We start from the raw sequence: 13771 nt of genomic DNA, 5'->3' as shown, positions 1-13771 counted from the left end.
AGGAGACCGGAAGGAGAGACGAAACTACATTTCCCATGATGCAGTAGGAATTTAAGGGCCAAACCTTTTCGCAAGGCGAAGCTTGTGTTGAGAACGGAGCTGCGAATGACTGCTGCACCTTGGTCTTTCAAAGGGCCTGTTGAGATGCAGATTCTAGTGGGCGTGGTGCTGAGGCACGTGTTTCTCAGTCACCCCTTGAGAGGCAACCGGAGGGTAATCTCATGAAGAAAGCACACATGGGTAGAGAAATTAACCCAGAACAGTACCACGTCCAGGTTTTGTCTCTACTGCCAGTGTGCTCTGTGAGCTTAGGCAAGTCACTGGCTTCGTTGCCACTGCGTTTTGAATATAGTTTGTCAGTTACACTCATTCGAGAGTTGACTCTCCAGTGTGATGTCGTTGGCATTAAAGGGTGGGCATTTTATTTGATAATGGTGTTTAGAGGAGGAATCTTTGAAAAGTCATTAGATGAGGTCATTAGGGTGGAGCCTCCATGATGAAATCTTGGTGGTGGCTTTATAAATGGAGAGAAAACAGGCATATTTGCTCAGGCTTCCATCATGATATACAGCCAAGGAGAGAGCCCTGTTTAGAGCCCACATCATTCTGTTTGGGCTTTGTGCCTCCCGAACCTTGAGCCAAAATAAACTCCTTTTCTTTATAAGGCGGCCTGCCTCAGGTATAAAGACAGTTACATTACCCAGAATCAGGCATGGTGGCTTACTTCTGTAATACCAGCTCTCAGGGGGCTAGAGCAGGAGGACTGAGAATTTGTGCCAGCCTCGGTTACATAACAAATTCTATGCCAATATTAACATCTTGTCTCAAAGCAACAAAATTAATTTACAAACCTAGAATATCTGGTGCCCTTAAAATACCATCAAAATAAATCACATCATTACTTGTTTAGCCTGTTCATCAGTTAGCACAAAGGTTGCTGCAAAGTTTAAGTTATAGACAATGATGGTGTTCTGGCCAAAGGGCAAGGAGCCACATGCCCTGGGTGACAAAAGACCCCACGCAGCATTCAGCCTTTGTACCCTTTACCCTCAAGCTCCTAACTCTCCTTATAAAGGTCCTTTATTTTCAAAGTGGAAAGTGTGGGGAGGGAGGGTATTACCATGGGATATTTTTTATAATCATGGAAGCTGTTAATTTAAAAAGTTTGGAAAAAAAAAAAAGTCCTTTATACCTGAGTCCCCAGATGGTGCTGAGGCAACAGGTCCCTCCACCATCTTCTCTGAGTGCTGGCCTTTGAATAAGACTGATTTCTTTCTCACCACCTTTCATCTCTCAAGTACTGGCTTTCAAGGCCAGATTTGGATCCAATAACACTTATAGAGAGTTTCTTGCTCAGATAATATGATTCCTCATGGATAGCTATATGATAAAATACACAGAAGGCTTGTGTTGTAGCCTGCAAACTATCTGGACAGAACGGCAGAGTGGACAGGTGTGGCCAGTGATGTCTTCTTCATTAAAGATGTGTAAATATCCTGGGCTTTCTCAGGTGGGCAATATTCAGATAGAGAAGGAGGAGAATAGAGGGGAAGTTCAGGAAGAGGACGAATAGCCAAGATTTGTAAAGAAGAATAGCCGTTTCAAGTTGAAGGACAGTATGGCTGGTAGGCCAAAAGCATAGACTCAGTGAAGTCAGGCTGTGTGTCAAAATCTCAGATCTACATAGGAAGTTCATTGTGTGAAATTCCCTATGCTTAGATTCATCTGCAAAGTAGGAGGAGTGAACACCCTTACAGGAGATCATTGTCTTGGACTAAACTAGGTTTCAACAGAACAGATTAAAAATAAAAATAGAGCTGGAAAGATGACTTAGTGGTTAGGGCATTTTCCTGTAAAGCCAAAGGACCAAGGTTCAATTTCCCAAGACCCACATAAGCCAGATGCACAAGATGGCACATGCATCTGGAGTTCATTTGCAGTGACTAAAGGCCCTGGGCATGCCCATTCTCTCTCTCTCTCTCTTAAACAAACAAACAAACAAACAAACAAATAAATAAAAATCGAGTCACTTGTACTGCTTCCATGTTATCATAAAATTAGTTATCAAACCTTCCAGGAAGTCAAGAACCCAGGATAGATAATAGTTATGATTTTTTGTTGTGTTTTTTTTAAAACCAGGCCGATTTTGCCTGAATTCTTACAAAAAGTCACCCAAGAAAATAAATAATTTTTTAAAAAGTAACCCAATGCTGGGCATAGTGGCACATGTCTTTAATCCCAACACTCAGAGGCTAAGGTAAGAGGGTCACTGTTAGTACAAGGCCAGTTTGGGACTACGGAGTGAGTTCCAGGTTAGCCTAGGCTAGAGTGAGACCCTACCTCAAAAAAAAAAGTAACCCATGCTAACCTGATGTTAACCATTTATCTTTGGTCTGTCTCTCTATCCCAGCCTCACAAGAAAAATGGATTTGATTTTCTGAGGTAGGGTCTCACTCTAACCCAGGCTGACCTGAAATTCACTATGTAGGCTCAGGCTAGCCTCAAACTCATAGCGATCCTACCTCTGCCTCCCAAGAGTATGCACACCACTCCTTTTTTTTCTTTTCTTTTTATTTGCTTGAGAGCGACAGAGAGAAAAAGGCAGATAGATAGATAGATAGAGAATGGGCCCGCCAGGGCCTCTAGCCACTGCAAAAAAACTGCAGATGTGTACGCCCCTTGTGCATGTGGCTAACATGGGTCCTGGGGAATCGAGCCTAGAACTGGGGTCCTTAGGCCTGACAGGCAGGCGCTTAACCCCTAAGCCATCTCCCCAGCCCTCTTTTTCTTTTTCTTTTTCTTTTTCTTTTTCTTTTTCTTTGTATTTTTCTTTGTCTTTGTCTTTGTCTTTGTCTTTGTCTTTGTCTTTTTCTTTATGAGGTAAGGTTTCAGTCTAGCCCAGGCTGATGTGGAATACACTATAGTCTCAAAGTGGCCCCGAACTCATGGCAATCCTCCTACCTCTGCCTCCCAAGTGCTGGGATTAAAGGCATGCACCACCCACACCTGGCTCTTTCTTTTCTTTTCCTTTCTTCCTTCCTTCCTTCCTTTCTCTCTCTCTCTCTCTCTCTCTCTCTCGCTCTCTCTCTCTCTCTCTCTCTCTTTTTTAAAGCAGTGTCTCACTCTAGCCCAAGCTCCACTGAAACTCACAGTGATCCTCCCACCTTAGCCCCCAAGCTCTGGGATTAAAGCCATATACCACCAAGCCCAGCTGTTTCTACTTTCACATGTCCACTTCTGTCTGTAAAATGAACCTCTTCTATTCCACACACCAGTACACATTCTATTCTAGGGAATAAAATGTTGCCCAATTCTAGAATCACAAAATAAAGGCAATTGAGATCTTTAAGTGGGTTTGAGAAGGTGGTTCCATAGGTACAGCACTTGCTGTGCAAACATGAGAACCTGAGTTTGGATGTCCAGTACCTACATAAAGCTGGATACAGCAGTGCTCACATCTGCAATCCCAGTGCTCCTACTGCAAGCCAGGAAGCAGAGAGAAGAAAATCTCTGGAAACTCACTAAACAGCCTGGTGTATGCAGTGGCAAGCAAGAGACCCTGTCTCAAGCAATATGAAAGACATTCAAGGCTGCCTGCCTACTTCCACATGCATGTGGCAGCAAGCACATGTCCCCTGACCCCATGCAATGGATTAAAAAACATATCTTTGTTTTATTTTATTTTATTTATTTGTTTTTTTCGAGGTAGGTACTCACTCTAGGTCAGGCTGACCTGGAATTCACTATGTAGTCTCAGGGTGGCCTCAAACTCATGGCAATCCTTCTACCTCTGCCTCCCAAGTGCTGGGATTAAAGGTGTGTGCCACCATGCCTGGTATATCTTTATTTTTTTAATTAATTAATCAATTTATTTAAGAGAGCAAGAGAGAAAAAGAGGCAGGCAGAGAGAGAGAGAGAGAGAGAGAGAGAGAGAAGTGCACACTGGGCCTCCAGCCACTACAAATGAACTCCAGACACATGGGCCACCATGTGCTTATGGCTTGTGTGGGTCCTGGTGAGTCTAATGGAGGTCCTTTGGCTTTGCAGGCAAATGCCTTAACCGATAAGCCTTCTCTCCAGCCCATATATCTTTATTTTTAACTTATTTATTTATTTATAAGCAGAGAGGAATAGAGGGACAGAGAGAATGAGTGTGCCAGGACTTCTAGCCACTGCAAATGTACTCCAGACACACATGCCACCTTATATATACAGCTTTACATGGGTATTAGGGAATTGAACCTGGGTCCTTTAGGCTTTGCAGGCAAGCACCTTAACCATTGAGTCATCTCTCCAGCCCTGAAATTTATCTTTAAATGCTTTAATTGTCTAGGAGGCAGAGGTGGGAAGGGGAAGGAAATAACACCCTTGGGAACGCATTGTAAGAAGACACACACATTGAGCCACCGCTGTGGCTCTCAGGCCTAACACCTTCAGAAACTGACCAGTGGCAAGTGTGACTTCCCTGACAACAGAAAGTGTAACTGGACCACCAAAGCTAAGAGGCAAAATACTACTGGGACTGGTTGAAAGAGACACTTAAAATTTGTGTATTAGAGATTAAGGCATGGGTTCCGTGAAGAGAAAACAGGGTGACTCAACAAGGCACCAGTTAGAGCCCTGAGTTCCTCTTGAGAATTTCAGTGACTAGTCATGATATGCAGTAGAAGCAGGCAGCTTTTTCCTGATAGGTCTTTACTAAGAACTGGTCCACAGAAACTTGGAAGCTACCCTGCCCAACTTATTGAGACTAAAACTTGCATCTGATCCAGTCTCATCCAAGATGACTGAAAAAACCAACCTTCTAATTCCTCCTCAGCAACAGCTTCCGGTTTCTTCCTCTTTATCCCAGGCTTAGCCCCTGTGGGTGGGCCCTTATGCGTCAGTGTTCCACTTGGGCCCACCAACCAATCAGGTCTCTCCCTCACACCACCTGAGCCTGATGATGTGGTTCATTCTAATTAAATGTCTGATTCCTATAAATGGGCCTGACACACCTTTATAAGATCCTTCTGGCTTTTTTCCCTCCTTCTTCCCTTTCCTCAGAAGTATGTGAGATTCTCCCAGCTTTCTCTCTCCTTTTTTTTTTTTCTTTTTTCCAGGTAGTGTCTCACTTTAGCACACAGGCTGACCTAGAACTCACTCTCTAGTCCTATGCTGCCTGGAACTCACAGTGATCCTCCTACTTCAGCCTCCTGAGTTCTAGGATTAAAGGTATGTGCCACCATGCCTGGCTCCAGCCTCATCTTCTTTTTTTTTTAATTAATTAATTAGAACACACAAGTGCCCCCTTAAATTAATTAATTAATTTGAGACAGAGAGAGAGAGAGAGAGAGACAGAATGGACACATCAGGGTCTCTAGTCCCCGCAAAGGAACTCCAGACACATGCGCCATCTTGTGCATCTGGCTTGCTTGGGATTTGGAGAATTGAACCTGGGTCCTTAGGCTTTGCTAGCAAGCACTTTAACAGCTAAGCCATGTCTTCAGCCCAGCCTCATCTATTGACTAGGGTGTTTCCCTGCTTTGTTTCCCCTCTTAATTATCCTTAAAGTGAATCACATCATTCACCCTTCTCTTAGACTACATTTTCAATTCTTTGATAACTTGGACAAGGACCCAAAATTGGGGTTCATGAGTCTAGGAGTCTCCTAAATCTTTATGGAGACCTAATCCCTCAATGAATGTTCTGTTGTTGTTCCTCATCAGGCTAAGGTGAGAGGATCCCATGAATTGAGGAGTTCAGGTAACTCCATAATGAGACCTCCAGCTCGAAACAAAAAAGTTGTTAAACTAACTGGTCATGCAGCAGGTAGAACTAACCCCTGGGTTGAGAAGAGTCAGTATAGAAAAAGTGCACCTTTCTCCTGCACCAGAGAAGTAGCATGCTAATTAATACTCCTCCAGTTTGGTTTGCTTCAAGTCCTCTTTCCACAGAATAGCCAGCAGTGAAATATCTGTGCACACTGTTCCCTGAGATTTTCATTCATTCACTCAGTATTAGTCAGTGCTTTCTATAGGCCAGCCTCTGTTTTGAGAGAGATACAAAAGGTGAGTGAAACCAGGTTCCTGCTCTGCTGGAGCTTACCCCTATGGAAGTGTGGATGCCTAGACAATCAATACATAAGAAAATTCTAGAGAGTGGTACATGCTATAAATAAGAGAAATCAGAGTAGAGCAGGTCAAAGACTGGGCAGCTGCTTTAGTTCTGGTAATTAAAGGGTGACTCAAAGGAGGTGACTGTATTCATTGCTTTTCTCATTGCTGTGAAAAACACCTGACAGAGGTAACATACCGAAGGAAGAGTTGATTTTGGTTCACACTTGGAGGGATACAGTCCATCATGGCCAAGGAGGCATTAGAGCAGGAGCAAGCTGGTCACATTGCATCTGCAGTCGGGAAGAAGAGAGAGGTGAACACTTCCTCCTTTCCCTTAAACCCTGGCTCCCAGTTCATGGATTAGTGCGTCCCCCGTGGAGGGTGAGCCTTTCCACTTCAATTACTCTAATCTAGAAACTCCCTCACACACATGCCCAGAGATGTGTTTCCATGGAGATTCTAAATTCCATCAAGTTGACAATCAAGATTAACCATCACAGTGACATTTTTGCTGAGACCTAAATGAGGGACAAGAGTCAGTTCTGAGACCACAAATGAAGGAGAGTATTTCCAGCTGAGGAAACTTGCCTCCAAGTCTTGAATCATCTGGCTCATGTCAGCCTCTTTCTCAGTTTCACCTCAGCCCCATTGGCCGTTTAATACCTCTGACACACTTGCCTTGGCGGGTTCCAAAACTTTTTTTTTTTTTTTTGGTTTTTTGAGGTAGGGTCTCACTCTGGTCCAGGCTGACCTGGAATTAACTCTGTCATCTCAGGGTGGCCTGGAACTCGTGGCGATCCTCCTACCTCTGCCTCCCGAGTGCTGGGATTAAAGGCGTGCACCACCATGCCCAGCCGGGTTCCAAAACTTTTACCTGGAATCTTTTCAACTCTCTCCCCTTATTGCCTCCCTTGTCAAACCCTCTGGTGCTCTTTCCTCTGCCTCCCTTTCTTGACCTCTGACTGAGGCTTCGCCTCCACATCCTTGTCAGTCTTCTGCAACTCATTTTAATAACTATTGCTGTTTTAATTGTTTGTTTATAAGGGGTTGTTTGGTATCTGGATTCTCTACTAGGCTATGAATTCCATGATGCAACAACAATTGTTAGAACATGGGTGCAGTCACTTTAAGAGTGTCCCTACTGAGACCCAAGCCAGGTGGGCCAGCCCAGCCTCCCACTACACCCCCCCCCCCACCATGAGGTAACCTTGCATTTTGCTCTCTTTACTCTGGGCCTTCCTGCCACTCCCCCAACCCTACCCCAGCCATGAACAGGAGCAGGAGAGACCCTCCCGCTTAGATACCTTGAAGGACCAGAGGCCTTCTGTATCTCCCACTCTTTCCTCCATTGCACTCTTGACTTCTGTCAGGAGGGTATTCCCAAACACATCGCTTTCCACCAGAAACTTGTGAAAGGGAACTATGTTGTTTTGTTCTTTGGAATTCTGAAATTTCTCTTTCTGGTTTCAGACCTTACCATGCTTGGTATGGTACTATAATTCTCTCTCTTAAGATTTTTATTTATTTGAAAGCAGAGAGAGATATAAGAGACAGAGAATGGGCGCAGCAGGGCCTTCATTTGCTACAAATGAACTCCAGATGCATGCACTACTTTGTCCATCTGGCTTTATGTAGGTACTGGGGAAATGAATGTGGGTCGTTAGGCTTTGTAGGCAAGTGCCTTAACACCTGACCCAACACTTCAGCCCTATAATTCTCTTAATAAAGTTTTAATTCTAAAAGGCTATGTCATCTTAGCTCCTTCTCATCTGAACCTGAAGCTCTCTCTTTCTTTAATATCTATCAGAAAGCATATTTATGATAGTTATTCATGCACTTATGAGTTCAAGAGTGTCACCCAGGGCTGGAGAGATGGCTTAGCAGTTAAGTGCTTGTCTGTGAAGCCTAAGGACCTCAGTTTGAGGCTCGATTCCCCAGGACCCACGTAAACCAGAAGCACAAGGTGACACTTGCATCTGGAGTTCATTTGCAGTGGTTGGAGGCCCTGGCACACCCACTCTCTCTCTCTCTCTCTCTCTCTCTCCCTCTTTCTCTATCACTCTCAAATAAATAAAAATAAACCAATTTTTTTTTAAAAAAGAGTGTCACCCAATGCCTGGTACATAGCAGAAGCTATTGTTTATTGAGTGAAAGACTGCCTAACAGACCAGGCATTTTCAGTGCTTGGATATGTGGTAGGAAAGGCAATGAGTCAGTCTAGGTGGGGCCTGCTACTCAAGGTTGTTAGACTTGGCTGGGCAACAGAGCTGGGCTATGGGCTGGACGCCATACTTCCACAAGGTTCCTCTGGAAGGTGCCTACTCTAAGGATTGGGGTGGTACAATATTGCATAATTATTTCCTCTGAATTGAAACATTCCCTGGAGACTCAAGCATTTAGGGAAACTTACAAGGCTCAGGAAGACCAGAAAGTTACAAGAGTCACAAGATCCTTCCCCAAAGTTATAAAAACAAGAAACAATTACTAAGGAGAGGAGACAGGCAGACACAGCTGCTGTGAATCCTCACCAGTGCTAGGGTGGGCTTTTTGGTCATGCAGCTGCCTTTGAATCATCCATGTGCCTATAAATAACTCTGATGTGGTGATTTGAATGCCATGTCTCCCATAGTTTCATGTGCTTTGAATATAAGGTCCCCATCTGGTGGCAACTGAGGAGATAGAGTCTTGTGGGAGGAGGTATTTCACTGGGGCGGGGAGGGGGTGGACTTTCAGGTTTATTAGACCAGCGTCCAGCCCAGTACTGAAACTATCCCAGATATATGACAGCCTGCTGCTCATTCCATGCTATCCCCTGTGAGAATGAAGCTTCCTCTCCAGAATGTAAACTGAAATAAATCCTTTCCTTCCATCCACTGTTTTGGGTCAACTGTTTTGTCCCAGCAATGAGAAGGTACTTGCAACACCCAATAAACCCATTGGTTCACCAAGGTAGACTTGAGTGAACATGGTTCTTTGGCCTGTGTATGGTGTCCTACCTGGAATGAGTAGACATTTGTCTACATCTCCACAAGTTAACTCACAGACTAAAAGGAACCTAGTGTTTTTGTCCTCAGTGCGACAGTGTTGAGAGACGGGATCTTTGAAAGGTTATTTGGTCATGATTGCTCTGGATTAATGGGGTTAGTGGATTACCAAGGGAGTGGCTTTGTAGGAAAAGCTTGCTGTCTAGAGCTGGGGACATCGCTCAATGGCGGAGTGCCTTCCCAGCATGTACAACATCCTGGTTTGACCCTAGTGCCACAAAAAATTTTTAAAAGTGCAATCAAATGGAAGCTTGCTACTTTTCATATTTGGTCTGAATTACTACTTGATGCCCTCTGCCATGTCTGGTTGCTGCTTTCACCAGATGCCAGCACCATGCTCTTGGACTTCCCAGCCTTCAGAAATGCCAGCTCAATAAACTTCTACAATGTTGTTTGTTTGTTTGTTTGTTTGTAATGAGAGAGAGAGAGAGAGAGAGAATGAATTGGCACACCAAGGCCTCCAGCCACTGCAACCAAACTCCAGACACATGGGCCACTTTATGCACATGTGTCACCTTGTGCACATGTGTGACCTTGTGCACATGTGTGACCTTGTGCACCTGAGGGAATCGAACATGGGTCCTTAGGCTTTGTATGCAAGCACCTTAACCTCTAAGCCATCTATCCAGCCCTCTCTTTTCTTTTTGCATGTGTATGTGTGTGTGTAATATGTGTCTGCATGCTCATATGTGTGTAGGTATGTGTGTGTATATTTACATGTGTGCCTTTGCATTTGGAAGTCAGAGGGTGATGTCATGTGTCTTCCTCAATCACTTTTCTGCCATATACATATATACATTTTTATTTTATTTGAGGGAGCAGGGAGAGAAAGAAAAAGGAAGATACAGATAAAGAGAAAGAGAAAGAGAGAGAGAATGGGCGTCTTAGGGCATTTGGCTGCTGCAAACCAACTCCAGACATATGTGCCACCTTGTGCATCTGTCCTGAGGCATTGAACCTGGACTCTTTGGCTTTGCAGGCAAGCGCCTTAACCACTAAGTCATCTGTCCCACACCCACCATATATTTTTGAGACAGGGTCTCTTACTGAAATCAGGACTCAACTAATTTGGCTACAGGAGTTAGCCAGCAAGTCCCAAGATCCTTCTGTTGATACAGGACTTTTGGGGCTCACAAGGAATCTTCCAGAATTAGCAAATCCCAAATTTTGGCTCTGTCCTACCTTTAATAAAGAATTAATAAAAACAGACTCAAGAAGGATAGATATGAATTATTACATTTATCTAGGAGGAAATCACAAATTGTGGAGATTAAGGTCTAGGAAGGGAGGCTACACACATGGGAAGTAGGAAATACATTCTCATGTGGAAGCACTGTTTAGTTTATAAGATTCCTTAAGGAGAAATTAAGGTCTTTAGAAAAAGACTGGAGCAGAGCCACAAGCACTTGGAGGATAGAATGTAGATGTATAGGAAGAGAGAATTAGAAAGGATACACAACTATTAGGCACTTTACTGAAGAGGGGGACATATCAAAGCAGAGACAAAGAAATTCAGAGGAGAAATGAGTGATGAAGAGGGTTACACTCATGGTTACCACAAGTTTAGAGTAACTACACATATGGTAGCAAGTCTAGAGTTAGTGAGAGATTCGCAGACCAGAGGAAAGCCACGTATGTAATCAAAGTGAGAACTTACCCCAAACTATAAAGCAGAGACAAGCAGAAGAGTTTCCCCAGACCAAGAAACAGTTTTATGCTACTCCCCTCCCCTGCACCTAGCCAAGGTGGGTGAGGATGAAGACAGACTCACCCGTGTCCCTGCAGCCCAAGCAAAGAGAAGAGACACACATACACTGAGGGTTGAATCCAGAGAGAGGGAAGGGCTGGAAGGCAGCAGCCGTTATAGCATTGGCTTCAGGTATGCAAGGGGAAGACATGATTGGTTTATAAATTTGGTAGATGGCTCCCACAGCCAGTGGAGGTATTTTATTTAGGTAGTGTGCTAGACTGTGGGCAACAGGGGCTGCTGTAGATCAGTCTCCATTAGACATGAGTTCCATTCTTGCCAAGAGTTCCATTCTCTGCCAGGGTGAGGGGGCACCTTCTGGTTCTCTTTAAGCCTTCATCCTTAACTACAACTGCCTTTAAAAAGCTAGCTTTAGCCGGACGTGGTGGTGCACGCCTTTAATCCCAGTGCTTGGGAGGTAGTGGTAAGAGTATTGCCATGAGTTCAAGGCCACCCTGAGACTACATGGTGAGTCCCAGGTCAGCCTGGGCTACAGCTACCTTACCCCCTCCCCCGAAAAAAAGCTAGCTTTGGGGCTGGAGAGATGGCTTACCAGTTAAGGCACTTGCTGAGAAGCCTAAGGACCCAGGTGCAATTCTCCAGTACCCATGTAAGCCAGATAGATGCGCAAGGTGGCACATGCATCTGGAGTTCATTTGCAGTGGCTAGAGGCCTTGGCATGCCCATTCTCTCTCTCTCAAATAAATAAATATTTAGAAATAAATAAACTATTTTAAAAAGCTAGCTTTTTTCTGTATTCCATTACTGCAAGAGAATTCCAGCAGTGAGCTGGAGTGAGGGAGCTTAGTGCTATGACATAAGCAGGGAATTTTCAGAAGGCAAGGAAAAGGAAGCTTCTTGAAGCCTTTTCAGTTTCCAAGGCCAGCCCCTCCAGGAATAAAATGATACAGCATATAGAGGACAGAAAAGCTCTCTGTACCCTTGAAGTTTTGATAATTGACTCTATGAGATAAGTGGACAGTAGATAAACAGGAGAAAACCACCTTAATTAAATATATACACACTGGAGTCCCACAAAATATGAAACACAAGGAAGGACCAGATGAAAGAGTTTATTTTTTTAATTTTTTTTTTTTTATTTGAGAGTGACAGAGAGAGAAGGAGGCAGATAAGGAGAGAGAGAGAGACAGAGAGAGAATGGGCGCGCCAGGGCTTCCAGCCACTGCAAACAAACTCCAGACAAGTGCGCTCCCTTGTGCATCTGGCTAACATGGGTCCTGGAGAATCAAGCCTCAAACCAGGGTCCTTAGGCTTCACAGGCAAGCACTTAACCACTAAGCCATCTTTCCAGCCCGAGATGAAAGAGTTTTATAGCATCCTGAGCTACACAGGAGTAAGGGCTGTGGGTGGGGGTGATGACAAGTGATATGTATGAGAGGAGGAAGTGAACTGGGGGGGGGAGGTAAAGGCTATCTTTTAAAAAATATTTTTAGGGCTGGAGAGATGGCTTAGCGGTTAAGCGCTTGCCTGTGAAGCCTAAGGACCCCGGTTCAAGGCTCGGTTCCCCAGGTCCCACTTAGCCAGATGCATAAGGGGGCGCACGCGTCTGGAGTTCATTTGCATTTGTTTGTTTGTTTTTCGAGGTAGGGTTTCACTGTAGCTCAGGCTGACCTGCAATTCAGTATGTAATCTCAGGGTGGCCTTGAACTCAAGGAGATACCTCCTACCTCTGCCTCCCGAATGCTGGGATTAAAGGTGTGCGCCACTACAGCCGGCTAAGACTGTTTATTTATATTATTTTATTTTTATTTGACAGAGAAAGGGGGAGTGAGAGAGAAGGAGGGAGAAAGAAAGAGTGGGGCTACAGCCACTGCAAACCAACTCCAGATGCATGCAACCCCTTGTGCATTAGGCTAACGTGGATCCTGGGGAATCGAACCCGGGTTCTTTGGCTCTGCAGGCAAACGCCTTAACCGATAAGCCATCCCTCCAGCCCAAGACTGTCTTTTTATGTGGATAAAAAAGTTTCGTAGGAGCTGTAGCTGAGTAGTGTTTGCATAGTATGCACAAGGTGCTGAGGTTCAATCTACAGTAACACACACACACACCACTCCAATAATAAAAGTTGTCTCACAGAAAGTCTATCTCCTGTCCTGTGAGGTCACCTTTCCAGGTCGATCTGTGTCCTTCTAGGCCAATAACGGAAGCTTTGGGATCCATCTGCACAGTTGGAATGTGGTTTTGTTCTCTGCAGAAGCGAACGCGTTTTCCTAGCATAGTGTGCTTCCAACTTATTTTCTACCACCTTTGCCTGTTCTGTTGGTCCTCGTTAAAAGCGCTAAGTTTCTCAAACAATCCGGCGCTCTGTACTACCATGCGTTGAACTACATTTCCCAGGATGCTGCAGGAGGCAGCATGTAAGGCTAGAACTCCGCCGTCCTAAGTACCCCGCGGCTTGCACACGCACACGCTCATCAACTGTGGTCAATCCATTGTACAGCCCAGATTAGGGTTTTTTCTTTCCCCTTTCCTGTCGGGGACTTCCGTTATCAGCTCGAACTTCCGATTGTATTCTTGGTGTTGGGAATGCTTAGGAAAATAAAAGAAAAAAAAAAAAAATTCTGCCTTCCAGGTGCTGGGATTCAAGGCTTGCGCCAGCTGACCTGGAATTCACCATGTAGTCTCAGGGTGGCCTGGAACTCACGGCGACCCTCCTACCACTGCCTTCAGAATACTGGGATTAAAGGGGTGCACCACCAGGCCCAGCTCCAAAAAAACTTTTTTTGATCCTGGGAATCTGCTGTGTGGAAGATTGAATAAAAAAATAAAAAATAAAAAACTTAGAGCAGGCAAGCGGGCAGGGCGCATGCGCTCCGACTCGGCTGGGCCTGCAAGGGAGGCCGGCCTGGCTCCGCGCTCGC

This window comes from Jaculus jaculus, chromosome 1, assembly GCF_020740685.1.
Source record: "Jaculus jaculus isolate mJacJac1 chromosome 1, mJacJac1.mat.Y.cur, whole genome shotgun sequence".
NCBI lineage: Eukaryota > Metazoa > Chordata > Mammalia > Rodentia > Dipodidae > Jaculus > Jaculus jaculus.
The sequence above is the reverse complement of the archived record's forward strand: the minus strand, read 5'-3'. Positions refer to the sequence as shown.